A 21,479-nucleotide genomic window follows, 5' to 3' on the forward strand; every position below is an offset into this window, starting at 1 on the left:
GGACGCGTTTTCAGACTCCCGAGAGATCCGCGAAGCACACCGACCCATGACCGCCTGGTCTTGGCCGAGCAAGGAAGGCAAAGGGCTCCAGCCGGCCCCATCTCCCCCGCTCCCAGGCTGGGACCCAGGACAAAGCCCACTGCTAAAACGTCCTTCGTGGGAACAATGAGATTTTCCCATTCAATAAATGGACTGACCTCGGGGCTGTTTAGAGATTTCCATTCGTTTATAAAACACTGAACTGCAGCTTTACACCTCCTAAAATTAGCAGTGGCGGCACGGGACTGAGTCATTCATTCAGGACGAATTTTTCTTCTGCTCTTCATTATCCAGCAACACCTTATCCATGGCATAGACTTCATCAAAACAATCCCGAGGCAAACCAAGGTACACAGAGCTCCCGTGGCAGCTGAAAACAGCCCCCCCCCAGGTGGGGGAACACCTTGACAACAGGCATGTCTCCATTCAGAGTCTGAGGGTGCTGCACGTGGCTCTTCTCCCTGCTCCATCCAGCCTCCTGGTGGGGCCAACACGTGTGACGAAGCCACCCTCAAAGGTCCCGCGGCTCCCGTGGAGGGCAGGGTGGGATCTGACAGCCGAGGCCTGGAAGAGCACCACAGCCGGGAGGGGCGAGGGCCCCCGGGACGTCAAGGCAGAAGCCCAGGAAGATGAGTTTGTGGTGGCTAACACTTAGTCAGGACGGCAGAGGCTGCACAAAGGGGAACTCGGAAGCTTCCAGTAAAGTAAGAAGGCCTACACGAGGTTGGGGCAGGTGGGAAAGAAAGAAAGAGGACTGGGGTAGCACAGCTGCTAAGTGGGGGCAGGAGACGGGAGGCACCACCAGCACATCAAAGGCCCCCGGCCACTAAAACTCAAAATAAGCCTCCATTAAGACGCCCCCCTCCCTGGGGACCGCAGGGCGCATCTGCCCACCGACTCCCTGAATGTTCTCAGCACCTTGTAGACGTCTCGATACTGTCTGAGCTGCTGTGGGTCCCACCCTCCCACGTAGAGAATAGAAGCAATTGTGTCCCAGACTCCCTTGCAGCTAAGGGGCCTGCACACAGAATCAGTTCCAATCCAGCAACACTAGGCCACGCCCCGCAAGGAGCTGCTGGTGCTGGTGGCAGAGCGCCCAGCTCTGGAGGGTGGTGGCGCCAGATGCTCAGCAGCTACCAAAGCCCCTCGAGGTCTTCCTGGTCTCAGGGTCTGGCCCTGGACCCGCCCAGAGGTCCTTCGACTCACTCCTTTCTGCTTAACCAAGGGTCCCGAGGCCCTTTAGGGAAGACACACTCAGAGGCCAAAATCTCCACTGGATTTAACTCCGAGGTGTCTTGTACGGGTCATCACATCAGGGAACCGAGGAATGGACAGCCCGCGGTGCGCTCAGCCCCGCAAGCAACACCGTCCGCTCTGGTCTCGCAGACCAGCCGACCGTGTCTGAGGGATGCGAGGCGGAGACACCAGTCAGGGCTGAGTCCCCACTGAACCACGGCCTTCCATGATCTTCCCAGCCCTGAACACGCTCAGTCCGAAGGCCCCAAAAGCAGCATCCTGACCTCACGGAGATGCAGATCCAAGGCTGGTGCTGGCAGCTCCATGACTTCGGATGGAAGGTCTGGAGGTAGGAAGGTTCAGGAGGCTCCTACACGGGGCGACATCAGGCCTGAAGACGTGGCGCCGAAACAGAAGGCGGGCCGGGGGAGGGCAGGGCCGCGGGCTGCCCGCAGCAGGCTGTCAGTGGCCTGCCCTGCCACCTACGGAAGAACCGGGGCCTTGCAACCCTCTTCTTCACAAAACGACCTCACAGCTCCCTCCACAACCCAATGATTGGAAGGAATTCTAAATGAGAAACTGCCACGGGACAGGGCTGAGATGAAAGGATTATAAACAAGAAACAACAAAGGGTAACCTTTCAGTGGCTGGCAAACCCCTCCGACAAAGGTAACAGTACCAGGAACGTCCTTCCCTCGGGGTTTGGAGATTACTGTCCGCAAGCGAGCTGACAGCGCACGATGGCCTGTCCTCAAGCCCAGGGCTCAGAGCGGGACAAAAGGCCCACAGCCACCACACCTGCATCAGCTGCGTCAAAGCTCACCAGCGCCCACGCCCTGCGACCTGGTAGGGGAGATCCCCCCACGGCCACCTTCACGGCATTGCGTGTGTCCTGCTGTTCTCACAGCTCTGGCTTTTTTCTCCGGCATCCCCTTCTCTCTATCTCAGAAACGTGACACGCCCAAGTGAAGCCGGCTGCATTTCATCAACACCTCAGAGCCAAATTCCAACAGAGGGAAACCTCATCTAAAAACTTAACGGGTTTTTCTGCAAAGACAAAGCAAACTAGATTTTGTTCTGGTGATAAGAAAAAAATCTCCATAAAGTAACTTTAAAGAAAAATCCAAGTGGTGCTTCACACACACAACATTATGGAGTTCCCGTCGTGGCGCAGTGGTTAACAAATCGGACCAGGAACCACGAGGTTGCAGGTTCGATCCCTGGCCCTGCTCAGTGGGTTAAGGATCCGGCGTTGCCGTGAGCTGCGGTAGGTCGCAGATGCAGCTCGGATCTGGCGTGGCTGTGGCTGTGGTGGAGGCCAGTGGCTACAGATCCGATTGGACCCCTAGCCTGGGAACCTCCATATGCTATGGGAGCGGCCCTAAAAAGACAAAAAAACAAAACAAAACAAAAACACAACATTAGGTGATTCTTTCTTTAAAGAAACAAAAAGCAAAAACAATTTTAAAAATGACACACTCCAGGAAACGTGTCAAACACACATCAGGGCGGCGCCCCATCCTCTGTCACTCAGGCTGCTCAGCCCGGCGCTGGGCCAGCAGGTGCCCAGGAAGGGGCAGGGTGGGCTTACATCCTTGTCATCTTCAGAGCCCTGGCATCTGGGGCGCCTGCCGACATGAAGAAGGTCCTGGACAAACGGGGGGGGGGGGGGGAGGCAGCGAGTCCTGGCTCTCTTAGGATCACATGACAATCAAGGATCTCCCCCCCCAACTCAGCGGTCAGGCGCGGGGGCGGGGCAAACACCAGCTGGGGAGCCCGCGTTCTTCGGTGGCAGGAAATGCACTGACTGCAGAGGTGAGCGCAGACGGGCACGGCACCACCTTTCTGGATGTCGGTGGTACAGAACGCTCGGCCTGGTTGCAGGCTTAACGCCAAGTCAACGATGCTTCACACTGGAAGCCACAGACATTCCCTGGGAACCGCCCTCATCTTCTTGAGCATGTCCACTTATAAATGCTATTATGTGTTAAAAATAAGCATTAGAAAGCAGGCACCTGAGGAGTCCCTGGTGCTGCAGCGGGTTAAGGATCTGGCGTCGGCACTGCAGTGGCTTGGGTGTGGCTGTTGCAGAGCAGGTTCAGTCTCTGGCCTCTACATACCATGGGTGTGGCCAAAAAAATAAACAAATAAATAAGGGACACAAGATGGGGATTCCAAAGACTCATGTCTTTTCTCTTCTTTTTTTTTTTTTTTTTTTTTTTTTTTGTCTTTTTGCTATTTCTTTGGGCCGCTCCCGCAGCATATGGAGGTTCCCAGGCTAGGGGTCGAATCGGAGCTGTAGCCACTGGCCTACGCCAGAGCCACAGCAATGCGAGATCCGAGCTGCGTCTGCAACCTACACCACAGTTCACGGCAACGCCGGATCCTTAACCCACTGAGCAAGGGCAGGGACCGAACCCGCAACCTCATGGTTCCTAGTCGGATTCATTAACCACTGCGCCATGACGGGGAACTCCTTTTTTTTTTTTTTTAGGGCCACTCCCGCGGCATATGCAGGTTCCCAGGCTAGGGGTTAAACCAGAGCTGTAGCCGCCAGCCTACACCACAGCCACAGCCACGCCGGATCCAAGCCACCTCTGCAATCCACACCACAGCTCACGGCCAGGCGGGATCCTGAACCCACTGAGTGAGGCCAGAGATCAAATCCGCAACTTCATGGTTCCTAGTCGGATTCGTTTCACTGCGCCACAACGGGAACTTGTAAATACTCATTTCTAAGTCTTCATCAACTGCCGGTGGCACCAGAGGCCGTCCCAGGTTCAGGGAACACCTCAGTGGACCACATCCCTTCCAGGAGGGGGACAGGAGTCCCTTCCAGAAATGCGGAAAGGCAAGACTGAGAACTCACCCTGTCTGACAGAACTGGGGGCTGCTCTGCAAGGAAGCGTGGCCTCTGACCTGAGTCGACAGAGAGAAGCCACCGGCCAAGAAGAAGTGCTGGGCAGTATGGGCCACAGGAGCAGCGGTGGGACTGTGGCCAGGGGAGGGTTCCCCAAAGGCCGCCCACCCGCCCGCCAGGACGTGTGCTTCACCTACGGGGAACGGGGTCCACGGAGGTTCCTGGTCTGGGAACGGTGGTGATGTCTACACACTGTGAAATGTGAGTTGCTTTGGGGGCTTTTCATAAACACCCCCCCCACACACACACATTTCTTTCCCCCCTCAAACTCCCACCCACGTTAAGCCTTTACATCTCTGATGACGATTTTCAGATCAGCTTAAATTAAAAGTTCAAAGAGTACTTCTATCCATAACAAGACGCAGGCTTCAGAGAAAAATGTGTCACGATGAGACAGTTGAGAATGGCTTCAGGTTTCCCAACACAGAAGGAAAGTGAAGCAGATTTACAACCTGGAATTTAATAAGTGCGATGACAGAATGAAATGAAGGCTCATATTTAAAAAAAAAAAAAAAAACTGCCCTATTTTAGAGCAAATGAGAATCCTAAGTGAAAAAGCAGTCACTTCAACAATACAAGGTGAAGTAATCAGAATTCTCGCCAAAGGCTTCACCTTAGCACCATCGGGCCTCTGGATCAGCGTCCAATTTGCAAAAGAGATGCAGGGACAGAAGGGCAAGTCACCAACACTCAGCAGAGCCCCCAACCCTCCAACCCGACCAGCCCAGACCCTCCTTCAAAAGCCAATGTTGTTTTAAAAAAGTTCCAAATTTAGAAAAGCCAAGGAGACGAAGGCAGCACGTGGCTCTTCGTTCTTAAAAAACGCCGGTAAAAGACATTCGGCAGGAGGGATCTGGACACAGACTCGACAGAGGATGCGAGGGAAGCGGGGCTGACTGAGGAGTGACAGCAGGCCTGGGGCGAGGCAGCAGATGCCCACAGAAGCAGCCAGAGGAAGGGGCCACCTACTCTCAAATGACTCAAAAACAAAAGTGTGAGAAATACAGTAAATATGACAAACGGAAGCAAGCGCTTGCTCTCAGCAGAGGACAGAGAGGGTTTGCGGACCCCTCCTCACAACTCTTCCACTTGTAGGAACGCTTTTCACAACAAAGGCTCGGAGGCAATCTACACGGAACCAAACAAACTGATGGCAACAAGAATCCAAGCAAAGATACAACCTATTGCTTGAAACCTATTAGTGTCCCCGTAGTAAAAAGCACTGGTGCTTCCACGAGCAGACACTTCTAGAAACATCCTCCGCAGAGCGCACGTGGAGCTGCCGCACCCTGAAAATCCACAGAAAAGGCAGCGGTGCGGCAACACCCAAACAGGAGACGCGTCCCGCCTCCCTGTACCCGGCAGGCGGCAACGCCGGGCCCAGGCTCTCTGCGTTTGCCTTCGGGAGCGAGTTCCAAGGCCCTGGGGACAGCGGTGCGTCCTCTGGCCTTCTCTCTATCAGCAACACCGGATGCCCCCTCAGCTTCTGTCGCCGGGGCAAGGGATGAGACCAGGAGGCTCTACGTCGCACCCCTCCCTCTCGGAGTCACAGCTGCACAAGAACCACGCGGGGGCCCGCAAGAAGCCCGCCCGAGGCCCCGCACCCAGCGCCCTCCTGCACCCTTACCAGGCAGGCAGCCCTGCGCCCTCAGCAGCCTGCGCCTACCCGCCAAGGAAAGCGAGCCTACGGAGCCTTCCAACGGCCAAAGCCCTGCTCAGTCCAGGGAGCCGCGGTGAGCGACGACCATGGAACATTCCAGTTACATGGATGAAGTGAGAACTGCCTTCCGTCCCCATCGTCGTCGTGCTGTGTAACTGGGCTTCTGCCGCGCGCGCCAGAAGAGGAAACGTCTCACGTTCTGCTTGGCTGCCTGGTTCAGGCACGCAATAAATAAAGCCGAACAAAGACGGGGGCAGGCGCCGCGCTCAGTTCCTCCCCGAAATTCTCCTCCTGTGGCTCAGCGCCCTCTCGTCCTCCCACCTCTCCTTGCCATCACCCCCGCCTCCCACCCCCCACATCGGTTCCACTCGTGTCGCCTCCTGTGTGAGTGACAATTACTCGGCGCTACCCCTGGACACGTCACCCCAAAAGATGACCAAGCTGCCCGTCTCCATGCCGAGTTTAGGCCTCAGCCTCTCTCTCCTCCGAGATGCCAACTGCGCCCCTCCAACCCAACCTCCTTTATCCCGTCTCCATTTTAACATCAGGGGTGCTGTCTACACTGACAGCTAACCATGCTGTCTCATCACAGGAAAGGCACCCCTGGCAGCAGTGCAAGGCCCCCCAGGATCGCTCCTTTACGTCCATCTAGGGGCTGACAGTTCCCAAAAGGTGCCACACCCTTCTCTGCTGGAGCGCCCTGCCCTGCCCTGCAGACACGCCTGGGCACACGCACACACACACACACACACACACACACACACACACTGCGTGCAGATTTAAGGGAAATGGCCACCTATACACATAACTAAAGTATTAGCATCAATTTTGTTTAAAAAAAAAGAGAAAAGAGTAGAAAAACTAAGAAAAAAGACAAAAATCAAAAACTAGGAAAAAGAACAAAAAATACAAAAAAGCATTTCCAAAAAAAAAAAAACTCAAATGATCAAGACACAGACCCAAAAGCGAACAACCTATTTCCCAGGGAAACAAAGACGAGCTACCGCTTCTCAGCACCGGGCTGGAAAACCTAGGTCCGCAGAGCGCCCTGCTCCCCGGGAGGACTCAGGCAGCAACCGAGCAACCGCTCTGCCGCCTGGAGACGCTCACACACGAGCCCTGCAGGCGCGGAAAGGCCTTTCCCTGGCCGGGGCCTGGAGGTGTGAGGACCTACGAGAAAGGCTGCAAGTCCAGCCCCGGGGACCGGGCCACAGGTAAGGCGGGTGGGCTGCCCTCGTCCGCAGCGGGGGAGCGGGCAATTCCACTGCGATCTCCACGGGGCCGCAAATGTTTCCCAGTTTTTCGAGTGAGTGCAGAGGTTGGAGAAGAGTCCAGGAAAGCGATGACAGCAGAGAGCAGCACAGAGACTGGACCCCTCTGACGGCGGGGCCCAGTACCCGCTCGGGAAGCCATTGCATCCCGGCGATGTGCCCGGGGACAGGGGACGGGGGAAGATCCGACCGCCAGGACAGCTCTCCCCTTTTCCAGGAAGAACCATTCTGCCACACTTGACGCTGCACTCGGTACACCGACTCGGAGGATAAACGTCGCTGGCGGTGGTGGCTGGACCCTGGTGCTGCATCACCAGACGGGGCGAGGCAGCTCCAGTCTGTGTGGCACTCAAAGAGGCCTCGGTGGCCATGACCTTTGGGGTCAAACAGGCCTAGGATCACGCGTGTCAGTTCTTGGCCTTGGACGGTCCACCAGCCTCTCTGGGCCTGGGTCTCTTCTCCTCCTGCTACCACCACACAGGGCCCTGGTGAGGGCTACACAGGAAAGGTATGGATCGGAGGAGAAAACAAGCACAAGAACGGTAAAGACGGCAGGGCAGACGACGGTCCCCGCGCTTTCCACGTACTGACACGGAAAGACCTCAGTTCCACCGGGGAGTTCCCTTGCGGTGCAGCAGCTTAAGGATCCAGCACTGTCACTGCAGCAGTCTGGGTCGATGCTGTGGGGAGGGTTTGATCCCTAGCCTGGGAATTTCCATACGCTTCAGGAGAGGCCAAAGAAAAGAACATTCCATCAGATGAGAAAAGGACTATGCAGAGCAATCTGTACATTTTTAATTGCTTACACTTGAACAAAGAAATACTAGAGGGACATGCAAGAAACCGGTGAACCGCCTGAGTACCAGTGAGGGGAGGCGGCAGGACCCTTCTCAGGGCATCCAGGTCTCTGGACCACACGAACGTATTACCTATTCAAAACAAGTAAGTTCAAATAAACTGATAAATGAAATCATCCATCACTCTCAGAACCAAAGGAGATGCGTGATGGCAAGTAACACATTGAAATACAGGTACGTTCTTTCTACCATTAAACACATCAGCAATTCACCACCAGTCACATTAAATTAATGGTATTCATTTGGATTTTACTGGTTTTGTAGTTGGACTTATGATTCATCTGCATGCTGGTTTTGAATTCAAAGCTCCATAAAAGTTTCTTAGCCACAAGGAATTGATACCCAGCTTTAGGTTTTACATATTTCAGCAGCATTCCTTATAGTATAATTACATAAACAAGGGTTTAGCACATTTTTTCAAGACCACAGATGGCATGAGCTTAGGTGTGTGCCACGTGGACATGCACTAAGCAGCCACTTGGTAGGGCCTGAGCGTCCGAGCAACTGAGACCGACTACTGGTTCTGCACCCCTGGCCAAAGTGCTGCCTCATTCCTCCAAAGAAACAGTGCCCCCAAACTGTGGAGGATAGAAAGTCAAATTTAACTTAAATATGTGTGTGTTATGTGTTTGCAACACACATACATGTACAGAGTCCATAAGAAACCAGGTGTGAGTGATGAGCAGAACGCTGGTTTTGGAGTCAAGCAGACTGAGTTTAAATCCTGGTTCTAACACTAAGTGGCCAGACTAGAAAGCAGAAAAGATTATAAGAATAATAATCAACCAGTAAACTAAAATACATAGTAATCTTTAAATAAAAAGCCCTGGAGTTCTCGTCGTGGCACAGCGGAAATGAATCCAACCAGGAACCATGAGGTTGCAGGTTCAATCCCTGGCCTCGCTCAGGGGGTTAAGGATCTGGAGTGGCTGTGGCTGTGGTGTAGGCCGGTGGCTACAGCTCCGACTGGACCCCTAGCCTGGGAACCTCCACATGCCACAGTGTGGCCCTCAAAAGCAAAAAAAAAAAAAAAAGAAAGAAAAAAACACTTTATTGGTGAGATTAAAATTACTGGGAGATTTTTAAGCACTATTAAAACTATAGTTTTAGATCCAAAATTGCCTTCAATTATAACTAAAATCTGACCCTGTCAACAGCCACCGAGCTCTCAAATTTTCAGGTTTCGACTGGTACAGAGGAGAAGCAAACCCAGGGCCGCGGGCGCCCACCTCACTGCGCAGGCGCACGACGCTCAGGCGCTCGCACAACCCCCGGCCTGCGCGCCTGCCTTCGGGCGCTCGGTTCCCGGGTCACAAGGGTTGACGTGATTTTCTGACTTGACGAGGGCGCCACACGTTCAGGAGAAAGCAGCGCTCCTTCCAATTCCGACCGTGGACCTTTCTGGGCACCAGCTTCCGCTCAGCCCGCGAGCACCAAGGGGGCCAGGGGACACGCTGACAACCGCGGGGCCCCAGAGCCTGTCCTGCTCGGCAGTCACTGTCGTTGCAGAGCTCAGTCCACCACGTGGGGGCGCCAGCGAGGGTCATCAGACAGGCTCCCGGGAGGGGACTCCGCCCAACTGCGGGCCAACTGGGTGCCCGAGCACGTGTGAGCCCTTGAGGCTTCGATCTGTTCAACTCGGATGGGTCTGGCGGGCACGGCCCCGCTGTGGGTCAGGAGGAGCCGTGATGCGTCCTCTTCCTTGTGAGACGATGAATCGCTCGCCTAAGGCGCCCTCTGGCAGTCCAGAGGGGGTTACATGGGAGTGGCCTGCAGATGGCCAGAGATAGTCTTCGGAGGTGGCACCCTCCCTCCCCCACCACGGGAGACTTAAAATGAAGCAATGGGGGGTAGGATGGATGTACAGATGGACAGACAGATCCAAACAGAGGCCTGATTTCCCCCAGTGTCATCACTACAACAAACCGTGCAAATACAAGCACACAACTCCCCCCAGTCCAAATTAATCAACTACCTCCACTAGAGGAAAGGGGGGGTGCCCTAGCACTCACCAAGAAAACTGCTCCATAACCACCGCCCTTTTAGAAATACGTGAGCATTTTTAAGGAAATGCTAAGGAAACGACCTCCTTAAACGAATCTGCAGGCAGGAGACATCGTAGAAAACAGGAGCCTGGCACCACAGAGCAGAGCATGCCTGGCATACCCGCTCCTCTGAAGCCTTGGCCCTCACACGCCTGCTCACATTCCAGCACACGGACAGCAGGGGACAGTCAGACCCAGAGGCACGGCCGTCCCCAGCGAGCAAGTCACAGCTCTCCGACCCGGCTGCTTCTGGAGCTGGCGCAGCCCCAGGACCAGGGCCTGAGACACAGCAGGCCCTCAGCAGCACCGGGATCACCCGGGCATCAGACGCCGTGCTGGCCACTTGACGTACACCATTTTTGTTTCTTTTTCTGCTTTTAGGGCCACACCCACAGCACATGGAGGTTCCCAGGCTAGGGGTCCAATCGGAGCTGTAGCCGCCGGCCTACCCCACAGCCACAGCTACGTGGGATCCGAGCCACGTCTGCGACCCACACCACAACACTGGATCCTTAACCCACGGAGCGAGACCAGGGGTCATTCTCATGGATGCTGGTCAGATTCGTTAACTGCTGAGCCACAACGGGAACGCCCACAATTTCATTTTCACACAAAGGCAAGTACCATCTCGGCTATTTCACCCTCAAGAACCCGTGGCTAGGAGAGACAAGCACGCCGTGACCCGAGCAGGGGGATCCCATTCGTGCTGAGCACTCACCGGGTGAGACTCGGGGCTTCACCTCCCGGGGCACAGCCGCCGAGGACTCTGTCTGTGTTCACCGGCCCAAGCCGACGGGCTCTCCCTGACGCCTACAGCCTGGGAGGGTTTACATCTCATGTGCTCTGTCGTCACCACATCCCCACTTGGTTTTTAACTCCAAAAAATGCAACCCGAGAGGTTACCTAACTTTCTTTACAAAACTATTATTTGTAGAAGAAGAAGACTGAACCCCAAACTTGGCAATTCCGCTCCAAAACCCCGAGGTACAAGCAGCCGGGCTCGGCGATCCCACTGGGGTGCAGCGGGTCGAGGACGTGGCGCTGCTGCAGCTATGGTATAGGTCAAAGCTGCAGCTCAGATTCCATCCCTGTCCCAGGACCATCTGCATGCCTCAGGGGTGGCCAAAACAAAGCATACTAAGAAGGCGTCTTTTTAAAAAGTATCCAGTCTCTCTTTCCTCTCCCACTGGCTGAAAACTTCATCTCGAGACTTAGCAAACCTTGCTCTTAAACCCCCAGCCCCAAGGCCGACTTCAGGTACTGGGGAACCCTGGAGGCTGCCTCAAGACCCGGACTGCATTAACCTTTATCTCACTTTATTTTACGCATGTCTCTCTCAGACCCCCAGCTCCCCTCTGCGGACGGGGACAGAGGAGGCCGTGGACCCTGCGTGGACGGCCCGGGCCCGCCCCGCGCGGTGCACACAGCCGCTCCTCTACTCCACCAGCATCTCACCTTCCGGACCCAGGAAGCAACCTGCTCCTGCAGCAGCGTTGCTTCTCTGCCCTCAAAAGACTAGCTCACACCTGCATCCAATGAGTCTCTAAGTGACATTCTCTCAGCCTACAATGGAGGGTGAGATGGAGGGTTTGTCGTCCTTGCATCTGTAAGGCAACCACTCTGTACGGGTGCTCAACAGTCAGTTACAAGCCAGTGTGACTCTCACAACAGCAACTCTGCCATCAGTCAGTGCCCGCGGAGAACTGAAGCTCAGGGAAGCTCCACTTCTATCTGATACGCAGCAAGAAATTCTAAACAACTCAGCCTCTTCTTCTCCCAGCATCATCTACTCCTTCCCTCTTGTGGCTCCAGCTGCACTGTGTTTCAGTATTCGGGTGACACGGCCTCCAGAATGTTGGCACCTGCCATGCAGAGGCGGCTACAAGACCAGCCCCTGAGAAAAACCGATCAAACTTGCACACGCAGCGTCCTAATTCGTTCCTGGGGGGTGAGGCGTGTACTGTGTGGCCCCCTGGGAGAGGACGCTCGGAACCGTGAGCCCGGTTCCCCGAGATGTCACCCCGTGCCGGTTTTGCTCCGTCTTCCGCTCTAACAGTCGTTGGACGCGTACTTCGCGCAGAGTCCTGGGAGCCCTCCCGAGGAAGCACCCACGAGGGGGTGTCTTGGGGACGTGGGCACAGTCAAACAGCAGTCAACTTTCCTCCCCATCGGCCTGCCATGCTTCAAAGGTACACCGTCGTGATAGCGTGGAGGGGTCAGAAACACCTCGGCCTTGCCAGGGCCCTAAACCGAATGCTTATTAGGAGCTGACTGCAAATTAGACCTTCAGCCTTCAGAGAAGTAACCATGTATGTCGAATCCTCCTCATCTTGAGCTTTCACTGCTTTAACAGTTTCTTGATTGGTTCTCTCGGCATAAAAACAGGATAAGTTAGATTTAGAATCCATTTCAACTTAACAAAGTCTGCAAGTTAGACTGCCCGGATAAAAGGGAGATTATCCTTGTTGCTGGAGATGTCTCTCCAGACAAAAATAAAGGCATGCATTGGGCGGGCAGCACATGCAGCCACCACAACAGCTCCTGCCCCTCGCCAGGCATCAAAGGCAGACCCAAACACATGGGTGAAGGATCAGAGGCGCAAGGCGGCCCGTCTGGGGTGACCATCAAGCCAACTCGGCGGTCTTCAAGGCAGCAAAACGGTGGCATCATGCGAGAGAGAAGTCTGAGGAAAACTGGAAGGCACGGAAGTCAAACTTCCTGCACCCCTGCGAGGCCTCAGCGCCCCCTGAAACACGTGTGCACCTGCTGCGATGTGCAAAGAGCGGTCCCCTGTCCTGCGGCTGCACAACAAACCACTGCTGGCGGTGACTCTATGGGCCTGACATTCAGACACGGACCAGAGGACAGCTCGCCTCCGCTGCCCAGAAGCTAAGGCTGCTGGTGCCTCACACTGGAACCACCTGGAAGCTTCTTCTCTCCCAGCCTGGCAGTGGGTGGCTGTGTGTGCTGGGACAGTAGGGAGAGGGACGCGCAGTCTCTCGAGGTGCCCTCCCAAGCGGAGCTGGTCCGGGTTCCGCGGGGCCTGGGTTCCAAGCACGGCGCTCCCCTGAGAACCGGCAGAGGCTGTGTTGTCTTCGGCCCCCAAGGCCCAGAGCATCCCTTCTGCCGAGGCCACAGGCAGCCCAGACCCTTGGGGGGAGAAGAGGGACCCGGGCTCTAATGGGAGCAATGCCACCTTCTGGATGAGACGGCCTGTGGTTCCTCTTTGGAAAATACAATCCGCCAGTTTCACTCCGGCCACAGCTCACAGCTGTCCATGTGCCAAACGCCCCTGGCACCTCCCCGAGGCGCCCGAGGCCCACGGGGTTACCTCCTCATCTGAACCTCACGTCCAGGGGAGGGCGAGGCTCCTCACATGTTCCCTCCAGCCCAAAGGCCTTCGCACCCCATGTGCGTGGAGGGGCTGGCGCAGAGAGCAGGGCTCTGGCCCGCTGCTCGCCGGTTCTGCTCCGGGGCTCCTGGCCCGGGCCTCTCATGTGTACTTCTCGCCCCATAAAGAGGAGGCCAAGTTCATAGTTCTGTCAGCCTGCTTCCTGCCCTAGAAGTGTGGGGGTCTAACGTCTTTTTCGATTTTGTTCTGTCTCCTTCAGTCCAAGCAGATGCACGATCTCTTGGGAGCTGTGCGGGCTTTGTGCGTATCAATCTGTAACCCGCCCCATTAGACAAAGCCGCCCTCGGTCCGCCCCGGCCGGGCTGAGGGCCAGTGTCCTTCCATCTCAGAGGCCTCAGCAAAGGCTCCCTCAGGCCAGCTGAAGCCTGCGACCTGCCCGAAGTCCCTCCTTCGCTGGAGGGCCCTTTGCCTGGAGAAGAGGCTGGGAGTGAGAAAGACTTTTGCTTTTGACCCTGTGTCCTGTCTGTTCCGAGAAGCTCTCCTTTAGCTCACAGGCTCCCTTCAATGCTGTCAGGGGACCAAACACGTGCAGGTGGCCCGCTGAACACGCCGCCGGGCAACCCAGTTAGACGGCTGGGTTCATCAGGAACAGCCCGGGGGAGTCTGCGGTACCACTCACTCCCTGCCCCCGGGGGCCTGGGCAGACCGGCTGCACCAGGCTTACCGTCTTCGCAGGCAGAGGAGGGGCAGACACCCGCGCCCCCAGCTGTGAGGCCCTCCGACTTCACCCTCCACCTCGACCCAAGCCAGCAGCTCCGGCTTGAGGGCGTTCTCAAGGCAACACCTGCTCCCGCAGCCCCCTCTGCTCTCCCAGAGCCCGCCTTACTCAAGGTGTGCGGCCACCACGGTCCAGAGCTGGGGGCCCTGCACGCCTCTCCCTGTGGCTGTGGGGCGTCCCCACGGCAACAGGGCCGCTCCGGGAGCAAGGACCCCCCACAGACCCCAGGAAAGCCTTGCATGACCCGGCCACAGGCCCATGGTCACAAGTGGCCCCGATTCTGGGGGAGGACAGAGAGGCCCCCCCCAAGAGGCCCCAAAGGCACCGTGGCCGATGGGGGAAAATACTCTCTGTCCACCTCCGAGCCCACAGTGGAGCAGGTCACCTCGCCGCCCACAGCCCTGTGTGCCCAGGACCCCGTTTTTGGCTGACGCCTCGACCAAGACAGCGTCTGACCGAGCGGAAGGTTGGCAGGCGACCCAGCGCGGGCTTCAGCGTCTCCACCAACTGTTCACAGCTTCCTCCTCAGCTGTTTGGGTGCCTCAGTGCGGCACTTGACTCCAAGGGTCTAAAACCATGTTTTCAACCTGTTTACAAACCTCCTCCGTCGGCGAACCAAACACAGCCAGCGCGTGCCTGCGGAACCCACCAACCCTGACGCAGCACAGACATCTGAGCGGTGGCCACGCTACTGAGGCCTCTCGAAGGACGTGCGCTCGGACACCCCAGGCTGGAGAGCTGCTCAACGCCCGAATCCTCATCCTCTCGCACCAGCAAGTTGCACTGTGCTTCGAGGAAACATCCGAGGATGCGACGGCCGGGCCCCTTGCTGCACTCCACCTCTGCGAGAGTCCTTTAAACCAAGGGGCAAACATCACCCCAATTAAAATTGCACGGGGCTCTTCTCCAAAATGCGTCCCACCCGGGAGCCCCACATGCCAACACTACCATCAAGAATGGAAGCAAAACACGTACAAGTTGCACGAGCTAAGAAAGAAGTCCACCATGAACCTGGGCACAGAGAAGCGCCACGAGCGGTTCCGAAACTGGCCAGGAGCCTTGGGCATCGCAAGCCCCTCCGACAACCGCAAATGTGCCACCCAGAAGAGGACCCACAGCCGTCAAGGCGAACATCTAAAACCAACAGCTGGGGCCCAACAGGGCCCGCCAGCCTTTGAAGAGAAGAAAAGGGACACTCGAGGGAACATCTCAAAGGAATCCAAAAGGATAAACATACGCCTTTCTGACTCACTTTTCTAACATTCGCAAAGTAACAAAAAGTCAATCCTCTGTTACCGATGCCATCCCGTTTTCCGCGATGTGCGATGAGGGCGTGGCAGGGACACCAGCCTACTGGAAGCACACAGGAACCAGGAACAGCTGCCCCACAAAGACTGCTGCCAAGGCAGGCGTCTCCACAGTCCCAGTCCACGCTGATAACCCCTTCACCCTAAGGCAGCAGGAACTAGCATTCAAACGAATCCGCCCAGTCTTGAGGGGCTTTTGGGTTTTGTTTTGTTTTGTTTTGCCACACCCATGATATGCGGACGTTCCAGGCCAGGAATCAAAGCCACAGCACAGCAGCACCCAGGCCACTGCAGTGACAACACCGAATCCTTAACCTGCTGCCACCTGAGAACTCCTAGTTTGAAACAGCAATGAAAACAGTAACAGCCATAAACATGATGGAAATTTACACTTATATCAGTTCAAAAATAACTATTTATTATATTTTAGTAAAATTCCTGGCAAGATCTCCCCAAAATACTGTATCCCAAAACATCAGGGCAGCTGGTTGACAGCCAGAACCCTTATAAGAAAAATCCAAATGGCTTCGCAATACTGCTGAAAACACCAAAGCCAAAACCATACCCCACACACCTTATAAACAGAGGGGGGGGCCACGCTCATCAAACACTTCTGACAGGAGAGCACTGCCTACTCGACCGATCGCCAAACGCCCATGTGATCACATCCATGTGACGCTGCGCCAGTCCCCAAACGCCCACACGTGATCATGACCATGTGACGCTGCGCCAGTCCCCAAACGCCCACACGTGATCATGACCATGTGACACTGTGAGTCTTCTCAGCGGAGAGTCACAGGTTTCACTGCAGATTCCCAGGCTTCCATTTGTTCTGCTTTTGCTTTTTTTCTATCTAGTAAAACTAGATGTTGAATAAATACCTTGGGAGCTAGTATAAGGGCCAATTTCTTTTTATACAATCAGAAAATCCATCTGAATCTCAGAGTAGAAACCTCCAATCAGGAGTTCCTGTCGTGGTTCAGCTGAAACGAATCTGACTAGGATCCATGAGGAGGCAGGTTTGATCCTCGCTCAGTGGGTTAAGGATCCGGCGTTGCTGTGAGCTGTGGTGTAGGTCACAGATGCGGCTGGGAAATGGCGTTGCTGTGGCTACAGCTCTGATTCGACTCCTAGCCTGGGAACCTCCATATGCCGAGGGTACAGCCCCAAAAAAAATTTTAAAAAGAAGGGAGGGAGGGAGGGAGGAAGGAAGGAAAGAAAGAAAGAAACCCCCAATCAACCCACTTAATAAGTCTTTAAAAACTTTTAAATTCTGGAGTTCCCTTTGTGGCCCAGTGGAAAAGAATCCGACTGGGAACCAACCATGAGGTTGCAGGTTCAATCCCTGGCCTCACTCAGTGGGTTAAGGACCCGGTGTTGCTGTGAGCTGTGGTGTAGGTTGCAGACAAGGCCCGGATCTGATGTGGCTGTGGTGCAGGCCCGTGGCTACAGCTCGGGTTCGACCCCTAGGCTGGGAACCTCCATATGCCGTGGGTTTGGCCCTAAAAAGCAAAAAAAAAAAAAAAAAAAAAAAAAAAATTAATTCTAGCATCCTTCCCTAATCTGAGCAACTTTTAGGCTGCAACAGCTTTAAAGGCAGAACTCAACCTCTACCACAGTTTATTTAAACGACACATATAAGCAGGAGAACAGAGAATGGACCCTTTCGCAAATTCCAATCAAATAATTTTGAGGGGAAGAAAAGCTGATTTGCTCTCAAAGGTAGAAAATTTCAGGACAGTGGGGGGTGCCTCTGTGTAACACCTGGGTGCCCCTCACACCCAAATCACCTGTCGATCCGTCAGTTAATCTGGGTGAAAAAAGGAGTGAACAGAGAGGGTTACCCCTGAATTCACTGCTGGCCGAATATTTCCTCTCCCTCTGACTCGGGCACACACCACAGAGCAGGCATTCCCTGAGCTCCTGCTGAAGCTCTCATCCTCCCAGCTCTGGTTTCTGAAATATACAGAAGAAAACAAACACGGGAGAGCTGTCACCAGAACAGATGTTGCCAGGTTTTCTCTCTCGGCGCTTTCTGGGGAGAAATCCCACTCACCGAATGGCAGTTCAGCACGGAACCAAGTGAGGCCACTGCGGACGCATGTTCACCGCACTGAGAAATAAAGGAAGAGCCACCCTGTGATGGATATTTTTAATTAAAACGTTCCATCTTCAGTAACGGCTAGTTCTCTCTGCTGCAGGAGCTGCGCCCACGGCCCTCAGACAAGCACCCCCACCCCAGACAGAGCCCTGCGGTGTTGTGCACCAGGCTGGGGCCCCGTGGCTGGAGGGCACGGTTTTGCCCAAACGCAAACCTTCACCGACAGCCTTATGTTGCAAGAACAGCAGCACAGAAAGGAGTCTGCCTCTGATGGTGGGAAATGCCCGTATCAGACTGAGAAGCCAGGGTCACCACCTACATTCAAAGACCTGGAAGACCACTTGATACCATCTTCACTCCTTTAAGGCAGCAGCTCTCCATCTCTTTGGTCTCAGAAGCCTTCATATCTTAAAAATTAGGGCAGGTCTCAAGGACCTCTTGCCAATTATAACAACCAATATCTACCACGTGATAAATTAAAATCGAGAGGGTTTCTCATTTTTATTAATTCAATTAAAATGAACAATTACAAACCTATTACATATTCATATAAATTATACATTTTAGTTTTTACAAACCCGCTGTCTTCCCAAACCAAAAAACTTTAGTGAGAAGAACAACAGTGTTTTCCATTTTCACAAATCGCTTTGCTGACTGACTTCACTGCACGGCAGCAGGATTCTGCCTTTGTTTTTGTATTCAGTCGCTGCACCCAAAGAAAATCCAGTCTCACCTGCAGCTGGAGCTGCACGTCCATACGTAGTCTTATCAAGTAAGTGTCAATTTTTTTTTTTTTTTTTTTGTCTTTTTAGGGCCACACCTGAGGCATATGGAGGTTCCCAGTCTAGGGGTCAAATCAGAGCTGCTGCTGCTCCCTACACCAGACCCACAGCAACACCAGATCCGAGCCCCGTCTGCGACCTCCACCACAGCTCACAGCAACGCCGGACCCTTCACCCACTGAGCGAGGCCAGGGACCGAACCCGCAACCTCATGGTTCCTAGTCGGATTTGTTCACCACTGCGCCACGACGGGCACTCCAAGTGTCAATATTTTTGACACTTCATCAAACCTCAGCAAGTGGTAGTTTCTCAAAGGTCCTTTGCCATGTGGACTCTGAAACTGGTTCCAGACCCTTCTCCTACTCTGTTTCATAAAATCCCAGAGTTCCATCTCGTGCCCTAAGTGGCTCTTTGACGCACACGTAATTTTGTGACACAGGCGCTGGTCCTCTAAAAGCCCTGGGTCACCAAGGGGAGCAGATCTTCCAGGGGCTGACGGACTTTGTTCCCCAGCATCAAACGATCACACTCGGCCCTGTCGCCACTGACCTCACAAGAAAAGCATGAGCCACTGGGAAGCTTCAAGTTTCCCGGTGGCAGATACACGTTTTTCAACATTCTAATTTTCAGTCAAAAGTTCAAAGTTTATCATTGGCAACAAATACCCATTGTTTTCCTTGACTCGACAGCTCATTTTTCATTTTTGACAAAAGCCTTGCAATTGTTCTTTCAAGGAAGAACAGTATTACATGGAGGGGGAAAAGAGAAAAACAAAGCCAGTTCGGCTCACACCTGGACGGCACAAGAGCTTTCCCTGGGAAAAGCATCAGACCTCGGTACGGAGCAGATGTGCTTTAGGCATCCGGTGCATGCGTTCCAAAGGGTCAAGGTTTAACGCCTCTTCCTGCTTGATCCTAATTGAAAGTGGCATCAGCTCTCACTGCGAGTGCGAGACTAGGAAGAGCTCCACGACAGGCCGGGGGGGTGCTGCCTGGCCCACACGCAGCAGCTTCACGGCTGCTCCCACACCGTGCACCTGTCAGCACAGGGAAAAGCCCAACAGCAGCTCAGTAAATGGCCTTACAGACCCTCTGGAAGGGTCATGGAGGCCCCCCAAGACCCCCAAGAGTCTGCAAACACACTCTGAGAGGTGTAGGGCTGTGTTCGCAGCAATGCAGAAACGGCCTGCACGAAACTGTATTTGTCTATGGTGAGAAGTGCAGGAACACTTAGAGCAGAAGCTCCTCACGGGCTCTCGGCCCCCTTCTCTTAGGACCCTCACCGTGGAGGTAAATGAAAAGGCGCGGAGCTGCTGGTGACGAAGACCTCGTGGGCAGAGACGGCAACCGATGGTCTAGGCGATGAAGGTTCTTTTTACAAACAATTTGCTCAGCTGTGTGGTACTGTCCTGCTCCCTCTCCCACAGCACACATCGGGAATCCGCCCTCTCCTCGCCCTCTCAGGCCACCATCCCCGGGGGAGCCATCAGCCCCTCGCCTGCAGACCAGAGCAGGCTAAGTCTCTACCACCATCCAGCCCTGCCCTACAACTCATCTCCAGTCTCTTAAAGAGAAGTCAGACGACACCATTCCCTACTAAAACCCAACAAGGGAGCCCTAACATACACAAAATAAAGTCAAACCACTGACCAGGGCCCACAAGCCCCAGCACGAGAGTCCAAGCCAACTGCTCGTCTCCACGGCAGCTACCGCGAATGCAGTCTTCTTTCTATTCCTCCCCTGGGCCACACTCACTCCAGCCTCAGGGCCTCTGAATAGGAAGTCAATGGACAGATCACAGCTCGGGTGACAGAACAAAGCTGCACTGGTGAGGGGAAGGCATAGCCATAAACACAAACAGAAGCTGAGACTAAATGAACAAACACCAATCACAAGAACTTCGGAGGAAAGCAGATAAACCCAGAGAAAGTAAAAGGAAAGAACTAAAGATAATAAGTTCATAAAATAAAAAATATGTATACACAAGAGAAGTCGGCCAAAGACACGAACTAAAAAAGATGAAGCTCCAATGCAGTGTCTCCCAGCCTCCTTTTCATCACTGCCCCCTGTGGAGCCTCTTGAGCTGCTGTTTTCCTGATGGCCCTCCCCGTGAAATTCGAATACTGCAGCAGTACTGCATATCTGTGCAATGAACGTCCATCTGTGCTTTATGCCTAAAGAGTTAAGAGTTGGCTCTGTCCCTCCACCTAGAGCCAACTTCCCCCTTGTGGCAGTCCTGCCCCTGCCTCCGTGGAGAACGCGTGCTCTTGTGAGACTAATCAAGAAAAGAAGAAAAAGAAATGGCACAAATAACGATGACCAAGAATAGAAGAACGAGCTCTACACTGAAAAAATAAGAGGATGCTCTGAATAATGCTATGCCACTAAATTTTCTTTTTGTATTTTTAGGGCTGCACTCGCAGCATATGGAAGTACCCAGGCTGGGAGCTGAATTGGAGCTGCAGCTGCTGGCCTACCTCACAGCCACAGCCACGGCCACAGCACCACAGGATCTAAGCCATGTCTGCGACCTACACCACAGCTCACAGCAACGCCAGATCCTTAACGCACTGAGCGAGCCCAGAGATCGAACCCAAGTCCTCATGGATACTAGTCAGGTTCGCTAACCGCTGAGCCACGACAGGAACTCTGCCACTAAATTTCTTTACTTACTAAATAAAAAGTCAAACTCCCAGAAAAACAAAACTCTCCAAAACTGACTCATAAAGGCATAGAAAATAGGAAAATTCTTATAACTATTTTAAAAACACATCATAAAAAGAACACGTTCCGCAGAGATACCTCTAGATCCAGATGAGTGAGGGGAAAGTTCCACAAATCTCACCGAAAGCCAAGAATAAACAAAGAGAGAACATTCCCCAAACTCTTATTTTTAGGCTAGCTGTTGGTATGAAAACCCAAAAGACAAAAAGCACAAGGGGAAAAAAAGGGCCTCTCATTTAGAACACAGATTTAAAAAATCTTAAGCAAACCAAACCCAACAACACATAAAAAGTATGATACCCAGGTAGGGTGCTATCTGAGACATGAGACAGGTTTGACTAGTAAAAACACTGTGTGTGTATATGTGTGTGGGGTGTGTGTAATGGTGGGTGAATGTGTGTGCACACA

General features: G+C 53.9%; 1 protein-coding gene and 1 long non-coding RNA gene across 48 annotated transcripts in view; one reads left to right on the forward strand and one right to left on the reverse strand.

Annotated features, from left to right (window-relative positions):
- RPTOR (regulatory associated protein of MTOR complex 1) overlaps positions 1–21,479 on the reverse strand; it is a 309,620-nt gene that overhangs the window by 222,462 nt on the left and 65,679 nt on the right. For 2 of the 47 annotated variants that reach the window (XM_084983233.1, XM_084983224.1), the window contains exon 2: positions 17,310–17,421. The exons of 42 other annotated variants lie outside the window; for them this stretch is intronic. The gene's annotated coding sequence lies outside the window, so the exon portion shown is untranslated. Of the gene's footprint in view, positions 1–5,822; positions 6,012–9,995; positions 10,126–17,309; positions 17,422–17,521; positions 17,797–21,479 lie in introns of those variants that run through there. 3 more of the 47 variants (XM_084983243.1, XM_084983238.1, XM_084983237.1) reach the window with 3 other exon arrangements.
- On the forward strand, positions 8,503–16,999 carry LOC146397974 (uncharacterized). The gene is made up of 3 exons (XR_014820599.1): positions 8,503–8,914; positions 10,491–16,500; positions 16,825–16,999. It is a non-coding gene; the product is annotated as an uncharacterized LOC146397974 (long non-coding RNA).

Source organism: Sus scrofa, chromosome 12, assembly GCF_054392235.1.
Source record: "Sus scrofa isolate SSC_HxYL_T2T_F1_AM1 chromosome 12, Sscrofa_HxYL_maternal_Yorkshire_Landrace_v2.0, whole genome shotgun sequence".
Lineage (NCBI taxonomy): Eukaryota > Metazoa > Chordata > Mammalia > Artiodactyla > Suidae > Sus > Sus scrofa.